Source organism: Pygoscelis adeliae, unplaced genomic scaffold (assembly GCF_000699105.1).
Source record: "Pygoscelis adeliae isolate BGI_AS28 unplaced genomic scaffold, ASM69910v1 Scaffold361, whole genome shotgun sequence".
NCBI lineage: Eukaryota > Metazoa > Chordata > Aves > Sphenisciformes > Spheniscidae > Pygoscelis > Pygoscelis adeliae.
Window position 1 is genome coordinate 1247288 of NW_008824187.1, and position 7783 is coordinate 1255070.

Genomic DNA, 7783 nt, shown 5'->3' on the forward strand with positions numbered 1-7783 from the left:
GGATGTCGTGCGGGACAGTGTCAAATGCTTTGCACAAGCCCAGGTAGATGACGTCAGTTGTTCTTCCCTTATCCACCAAAGCTGTAACCCTGTCGTAGAAGGCGACCAAAGTTGTCAGGCACGATTTGCCCTTAGTGAAGCCATGTTGGCTGTCGCCAATCACCTCCTTATTTTCCATGTGACTTAGCATAGATTCCAGGAGGATCTGCTCCATGATCTTCCCAGGCACAGAGGTGAGACTGACTGGCCTGTAGTTCCCCGGGTCTTCCTTTTTTTCCCTTTTCAAAAATGGGGGTTATGCTTCCCCTTTTCCAGTCAGTGGGAACTTCACCAGACTGCCACGACTTCTCAAATATGATGGAGAGTGGCTTAGCAACTTCATTTGCCAGTTCCCTCAGGACCCGCGGATGCATCTCATCGGGTCCCATGGACTTGTGCACCTTCAGGTTCCTTACATGGTCTCAAACCTGATCTTCTCCTACAGTGGGTGGTTCTTCATTCTCCCGGTCCCTGCCTCTGCCTTCTGCAACTTGGGTGGTGTGGTTTGAGCACTTGCCAGTGAAGACCAAGGCAAAAAAGTCATTGAGTACCTCTGCCTTCTCCATGTCCTGGGTAACAGGTCTCCCATTTCATTCCGGAGAGGGCCCACATTTTCCCTGGTCTTCCTTTTATCCCTGACGTACCTATAGAAGCTTTTCTTGTTGCATGCATCCAATAAAAATGATGAACTGCAATCAATGCTCTTTCAAATATGTTTTTTCCTGTCTTGGCTACTGATAACTGTTGGTGGATAATTCAATGGATTGAGAAAGAATTCTGAATTTTTTTCTCTGCAGCATGCCTGTATCTAGTCCAAGCTGATAATGACCAAAGTGATTAGTTGATGCAAAGGTGAAGCCAGTTAGCAGTGCCTGTATGATTACTCAGCCCTTGCCCAATCGTCCATTCTGGGGAGGAGGGGGGCGGGGAGAAGATGGAAAATCAAGCCAAAACACCTGAATCTTCAATTTTTTTGGCACCTGTGCTGAAAACTACAGAGAGTCTGGGAACTGAATGGGACAGGAAGGATCTGTCAGCCACAGAGCAGCTCTCTGCAAGAGTGAGAAAGCATTCAGGGAGGAAAACTACTGGAAGCTCCACTTTTGGTGTCTGTAGGTACCTACCTCTGGAAATAAGCAGTACGGTCTTACTGATGTCAGACATGTTTTTCCTCCAGTCTTAAATCTAAATTACTTCCAAAGAATACAAGGAATCTATATAATCACGTGTCATTAGTTTTATGCACTCGTACTTTATTATATGGATGTTTCTCTGAAGATCTGGATCTTGCTTCCTATACCTCGCGTTAGAAGACACAGCACTGTGCTGAACAGGACTGCTTAGGATTGAGCTGAAGTAGAGCACGGAATGATTTTTTCTGTTTTAATGAACTATGGTTCTTGTCTGCTATGTGTTTGCTAGACAGGTGATCAGCAAAGGTATCTTGATTGAAATATGCTTTCAGGTACGCTCAGGTATTTGCTATCGGAAAGGCACAAAAAAGCACCAGGTAGACACCTATGGTTACTACATAATGTTCATGCCACTGGCTATCATACGTCAAGAGATAAAAGGGGAGCTAGGTTTTGTTTTCCCCCAGGTATGGTAAAAGACTTATTCTTTATGAAAACCATCGGGGAGACATATTGAGTTAGTTGAAGCAATCTTAGTTTGAGCCTAAGCTCTTGCATCAATACATTCCTCCAATCTCTTTCAAATGTTTACCAAGAAATGACTGTGCTGCACAGTAAACATTTATCTCAGAAATTCAAGATTGCACATCCAGTAGAAAACTATAGCGTAAGGAGGCTGCTGCAGGCCAATGTATTATTAGGATAATAATGTGCTTTTGGACAGTAAATGCACTGCCTGTTCTGTTGCCCTTACATGTGGCTAGATCCAGTAACGAGTAATTTGTTTTATATGTCTAAAGAACCGGTCACTACACAGGTTGTTTTTTGCCTTTTGTTATCTTCTTTAAACACATTTCTGAAGTACTCTGCCACCGCTCGTTAACGGGCTCTCTATTGCATGCTGTAGGAGGATCTTTGACCATTTCACCGAACATGGTTACACTGTACACAGTGAACCTTGTTAAAGGCGGACAGGATTGCAGAACTGGCACAATGTACGGCCCTGGACGTGCCAGGGTCTTGTGCAACAGGCAGAAGACTTTGCGGCTTTCTTCGTGGTGCTGCATTGTAATTTGAATAAAGGTCAAAGTAATTTGTTCAGGGCTGTATTCTGGCAGGAAACTAATGAAGTCACTAACTGATATTTTGTTGCCTCCTACCTTCCCATGAGGAAATCTTCATTTAATTATTTTTTAAAAATTTTATTTTATCAGCTTAATTTGCTAGATAGTACATTAATTCTGCCATGACGTTCAGGGACACGTCCATCCAGTCCTCCTTAGTCCCACAAGTTTTAATTCTTCGTGGATTTTCTTTTCCAATTATAGTTTATGTTGCTGTTATTTGTACCACCGTGCACAACCCTCAAAGGCCAGACATACCGGTCTCAGTGCAGCAGCTTAGTCGTTTGACCTGATATTGCTATGTTTTGTAACTGCTGTAGAAGTGCTTAGTTACTGGCCAAGTTCTACTCTTTCTAAAAGGTAGAAACAAGTACTTGGGAAATACAAGGTGAAAACAAAAATCTTGTAAATAAAAACTCAAAAGGGAAGCAAGTGATTATAGCATCTGCATATAAGAGCCACACAAACCTAATAATCAAAACTAAGAGGACAAAGGAACATAACGTCTAAGTGTTGGCCACGTACGTGCCCTTTTCAACTGGTGAAGGAAGCAAATTAGCAAAATAAGCAACAGAAATGGCTGCTACCCTATTGCTGGAGGAGGAATAGGATAGGACAATGACAGCCCCACCACTGAATTCTTTATAAGAACAATTTAAAACACCAATTGCTTGTTGCATTCCCATGTTTTTCTTTCCCCAACAGGCACTATGTTTGTGCATTTTGGTAGCTTTTCCTCGGCTGCCGTCATGAAGACAGACATAAATTCAATAATAATAATGTGAAACAGTAAGTTCTTAAAAGAAGAATTCAAAAAAAACTTCAGGGAGAGGTTAAGGTTGGTATTGAATCTGGTCCTCCGGTAAGGCTGCAACAGATCTCAGGCATTTGAGAGAGTCAGCCCCCTTTTATTCCATAACAAAAAATGGAAAATTTACCTGAAAGGAGAACCTAGACTTCCCTTGCCGCTTTTAAAGTTAGGCTGCATCCTCACTGCAAATGAGGTTTTTTTTCCTGAAACACCTTGGCACGTTGTAAAATCTTCATGGGAAACAGCACAGGCGGTTACTTTCTCAGCAGAGCTTGCTGAAATAAACTGGATGGCAGAATAAAGTTCTGACCTTGACAATTAGAACAAGGTGAAAGCTACTTTGTGCTTTTCCCACTAGTATTTCACCACAGGTTTTTCCAGTAGACTTGCAGGCTGATCACCTAGGGAAAAAAACTGCACAGAACAACCACTGAGAATTTAGCCGTAGGTGAATGACTACTGTTGGTTCATCGAGTAAAACTAGTCTTTCCGGAGGCTTTTACATTGCAGAGACGATGCTGCCTCTCACATGATTGCAACAGATGGGTGTGCAGGCCAGAGAGAAGGTGGAGTAGCGCAACTTTTTCTGCTAGCTGCCTGGGTCTGATTCATGAGTGCCACGATCCAGGGAACTCTTTTTTTATCGCAGAGAACTGGCCCTTTGCTGACTCCTATAAGGGTTCTTTTGTTCTGTCCAGTGGTGCTTGTTTTAACCTTTCAGTTACTAAACTTAATGCCTTAGTTTGAACACCTTGTGTGAGGAGACAGCTACAATGTGATGCACGTACTGAAAAATATGATCCAAAACTGTATAGAGATCCCCTATTTGAATGCCTTTCAGTCTTTCTTCTCAGGGTTCAGTGTCAGAAATAAGCAGTACGCTATCCATTGGAAATATCTCACTAAGAAAACCCATATTCTTGGCAGAAATCACACTTCCCTGTACACTGTGTTGCAGATCTCCCCTCCCTCCTCACCCCTGTACGTTCTGCTTTATTCTCTGCTCTGGTCCAGCCTCTGCAGCTCCCAGTGCAACCCAGCTGTTTTTGCCCACTCCCGTGCTGCCTCTGGTGGGGTTGCTGAACTTCCTCCAGCACGCATTAGTAGCGATACTAATCTATAAATGACTATTTTCAGAGCTGTTTCAGAGAGGTTGACTAAAGCATGGTAATTAGTTACTTAATGTGTCTCTTTACCCTCCCTTCATTTTTGCTATGCAAATAGCAAGGGGGAAATTCTAGCCCCAGTGAAGCGAAATGGCAAAGCCCTGAGTGCTCTCACCCATGCGTGACGCTTGAAGGACAGGAACAGGAGGAGACTGACATTTTGGAAAGAAAAAGCAAAACACACTGAAATGTTTAGGATTTTAAGTGGCACTAATTGGGACATGAAAGCGCTGCAGCAGCTGTGAGTGCAGCAAGAGCAGCAAGACATCCTCTTCTCCCCCGTCCCTTCCCACCTGGACAAGAGGAAAGGAAGGAAGTACCATAGGAAGCTGGAGAGAACTTGGGAGGCAAATAGTGACTAGGCTGAGACGCAGAAGAACCGGGAAGAGGCAAAGGAGAAGATGCTGAGTGGACTGAGGGGTCACTGGCTTTCAGGGTTCTGAGGGAAGCGGTCTGGGTATGTGGAGTAATGGGGAGAGCCCTCCTGTGAGTTACTGTTTGCTTCTTGGGCAAAGCAGGGCAATGGGTTATTGAGCTTATTCTCCTTTTGTGGGAAAAGGAGTGGAGCGAGGATGCATTATGCCGTTAATTCATGTACTTGATACCAAGGAAACCTAGCGCTCTGGTCCTTTTAGAGTCTGTTTGTAGCCTCACTTTAAGCTGATATTGCTGTCAAATGCTGGTTTTTGTCCATGAGGCAGCACTGAGAAACCTTCCTGACAGCTTCTGGAAGGATATGACTAGCTTCATCTCCCCCCAGAGTATCTGCTGCGTAGGAAACCTTCCCTTTTCATACTGTGTTGCCTCCATTTTCTTTTGGAAGAAACGGAAACAGTTTAAAATGTTTTAATGGCTGCCTCAAGACTAAGTTATGTGAAAGGCTCCCTACTAGGCTACAGCTCATTTTGAAAAGTCTGTGTTGTTCTCCCCACAGAGATCTCAGTGCAGAACCTCAAAAAGAGAACTGGGAGGGTTCTAGAGTGTATTAAGATGTGATGTATCCAAATTACTGTTCTGTCCTTCTTACATGTTCCTTCTATTGTTATACTTTTATCTCTCACATCTCCAGCTTTGGTGTATTTGAGCTGCATTTTTCATTGCTTTCTGACTTCATTATAAATAGCAAAGCTGCCAGTTTCTCTTGCCGGGGGGAGTAATGGAATGCAATAGGAAGCTGTAGGACCCACTTTGGCTTTCCCAGAAGAGTTTTTAAGACGGAAAAGCTGAAGTTGTAAGATGGCTGCTTACCTCCCGCTGCTGTTCTTGTGGAGGCAAATGCCAAAGTGGAGTGTTTTGTGTGCTGCTTTTTTGTGAAGGGTTTTGTGTGGTTGGGTTTTGCTTTGGGTTTTTTTGTGAAGGGAGATGGCAACTATCAATAACAGAATTCCACAAAAAGCATAAGATGCCTGTTGAATTCCACCCTCTTTGAAAATTAAACTTACCTACTGCCAAACGTAGATGGGATTTGGCTTTTATTTGCTCTGTCTTGGTACTTGCATATTTGAGGTAAGCCAGATGAAAATGGAAATTACAAAGCTTAACATGTTAATTGCCAAGCTTATTAAGTTACAAGGTGTGAAATTTTCAAAAGTATCTGAAGTAAGTTAGTGCAGAAAAATTGGCCCATCTCTGCTGTTCTTGAACATAACAGTGTTTGTTTTCCATCATCATCTAAGTAAAAGGTTTTATTAGACTTATAGCCTTCTGCTGATACCCAAGATAGGATAGGCAGCACATAAATTAGTTTAATTAATCCTCTGTTAGTCATGTGAAGTTCCATCATGACCGTGAATCTGCAGTGTTTTAGATTACTCTGTATGGGGATTCTACAAAGACTGAAAATACTGTTGGAAATACGAAGCTAGCCCAGGGCGTATAGGGTGTGTGAGAGCTTTCAAATGACATCCAATTACTATCACTATACTGCAAAATTCTCTAAATTACTGTTTAAGAAACTTATGTAGCCCAGGCTTTAAGTTAGAAACATATTTAATTTAATTTCAACTCCTAGTTTCTATTTGGATAGCAAGTTAACTTATTTCCAAATAGTTTCTTGGTGTCACTTCCTTACCCTGGCCATATTCTTCACTTTTTCTGGTTCTCAGGACAAACTTTTTTTTCATGGCGTAGAGAACTCCACAGAGCCTCCAAGTGTTTTGAGCTCTCGCAGTACTGTTTCTTCCTCTTTGTCTAACAGATCAGTTAGTCACCAAATGAGACTTTTAGCTCGCGCAATAGTATGCAAAACTCAAACTGGTTTAGCTATCCATTTTACTCTTGAAGTTTAAACAAGCTAATTAGTGGCTCTGATACCAGAATACTCACAGGGAAAAAAAAATCTTCTCACTTTTTGTATTCAAATTATGTATTTTAAAATTTGTAACCTGTTTTCAGTAGCTCTTCAATAACTGAGTCAGGTGGTTAGATATAGATAAACTTGTAAGCCTTCATGAAACACAACACAAACCTCAGCCGTATCTGCAATCAAGCTCGTACATCTCATCACTAGGCCCAGCCTATTTTATCTTCGCTTTCTGTAGCACCCGTTGTACACTGGCTTTAGAGAGCACATTCAGAGTGTGTTTGTTCTTCAGAAGCAATACCTAAAAGCTACTAACACATCGATAGGTACCAGGTAAAGGCCAAAAATCGATTTACTTACAGGATCACTAAACAAAACCATAGTCTTGCATCTCTTTACTGAAAGCCAGTAATTTCGCATTGGGTAAAGGTAAAACTAAGAAAAAAGTCATGTTTCTTAACATGTTTCTGTGCAGTGAAATCAGCCTGCTGTTAAATTCGTTTTGCATTTGGGACCTGTATTTTAAAAGCTTTCCTCAAACGACAGATGGCTAATATGATCACGTGTTGTGAAACCATTTTAGGTTCCAAGGTCGTAGAGGTTTGTTTTGTTTTGCCTTTGCTTTTTTTCTTTTTTGAGCTCCTCACTCCTCTTAAAAATTACCGAACTACATCTGTGAGTATGACGTTCTTTTTTAGCGCACTGCTTTTCTAGTAGTGCATCCTTAGTTTTCTATTCCACACGCATTTTACGGAATCCTGCTTCCAGAACGTAAAATAGTGAGTTTGATGATGGTTTGGTGCCTGTACGTATTTGCTGTACGACACAATCTCCACGGAGTGTTTTTTCACTCCGCGCAGAGCGTATCACTAATTGAAGTCTCAAAGGTGTGCATAAGTACAGCGTATGTGGGTGGATGGACCTGCTTTGTGTAAGCCAGCGCTTGTGGAAGTAGGAGCATGCGAAAGCCACTACTTCGCAGCCTGCACTATGTTTGTTTCACGGGACTTCTCCGCAGAGCATGTTTCCTCCCTGGAGCGGCTGTAAGGGCTGGGGACCGTGCAACCGCTGTGAGTACGATCGAAGCGCCGCCATGAGCGGAAGGGGCTCCTTTCCCCTGGGCGAGGCTGCCCGCTGCTGCCCGGCGTAACAAACTTTTAATGGAGTCGACGCAGGGCCGGCCCCGCGCCCGCCGCCTTCCCAAACTC

The 7783-nt window shown here is 42.8% G+C and overlaps 1 protein-coding gene across 3 annotated transcripts in view; it reads left to right on the forward strand.

Moving 5' to 3' along the window:
• Positions 1-7783, forward strand: part of WAPAL (wings apart-like homolog (Drosophila)) — a 159698-nt gene that overhangs the window by 73007 nt on the left and 78908 nt on the right. Inside the window, exon 1 of one of the 3 annotated variants that reach the window (XM_009334641.1) lies at positions 7629-7645. The exons of the other annotated variants lie outside the window; for them this stretch is intronic. The gene's annotated coding sequence lies outside the window, so the exon portion shown is untranslated. Of the gene's footprint in view, positions 1-7628; positions 7646-7783 lie in introns of those variants that run through there. 3 annotated transcript variants of the gene reach the window in all.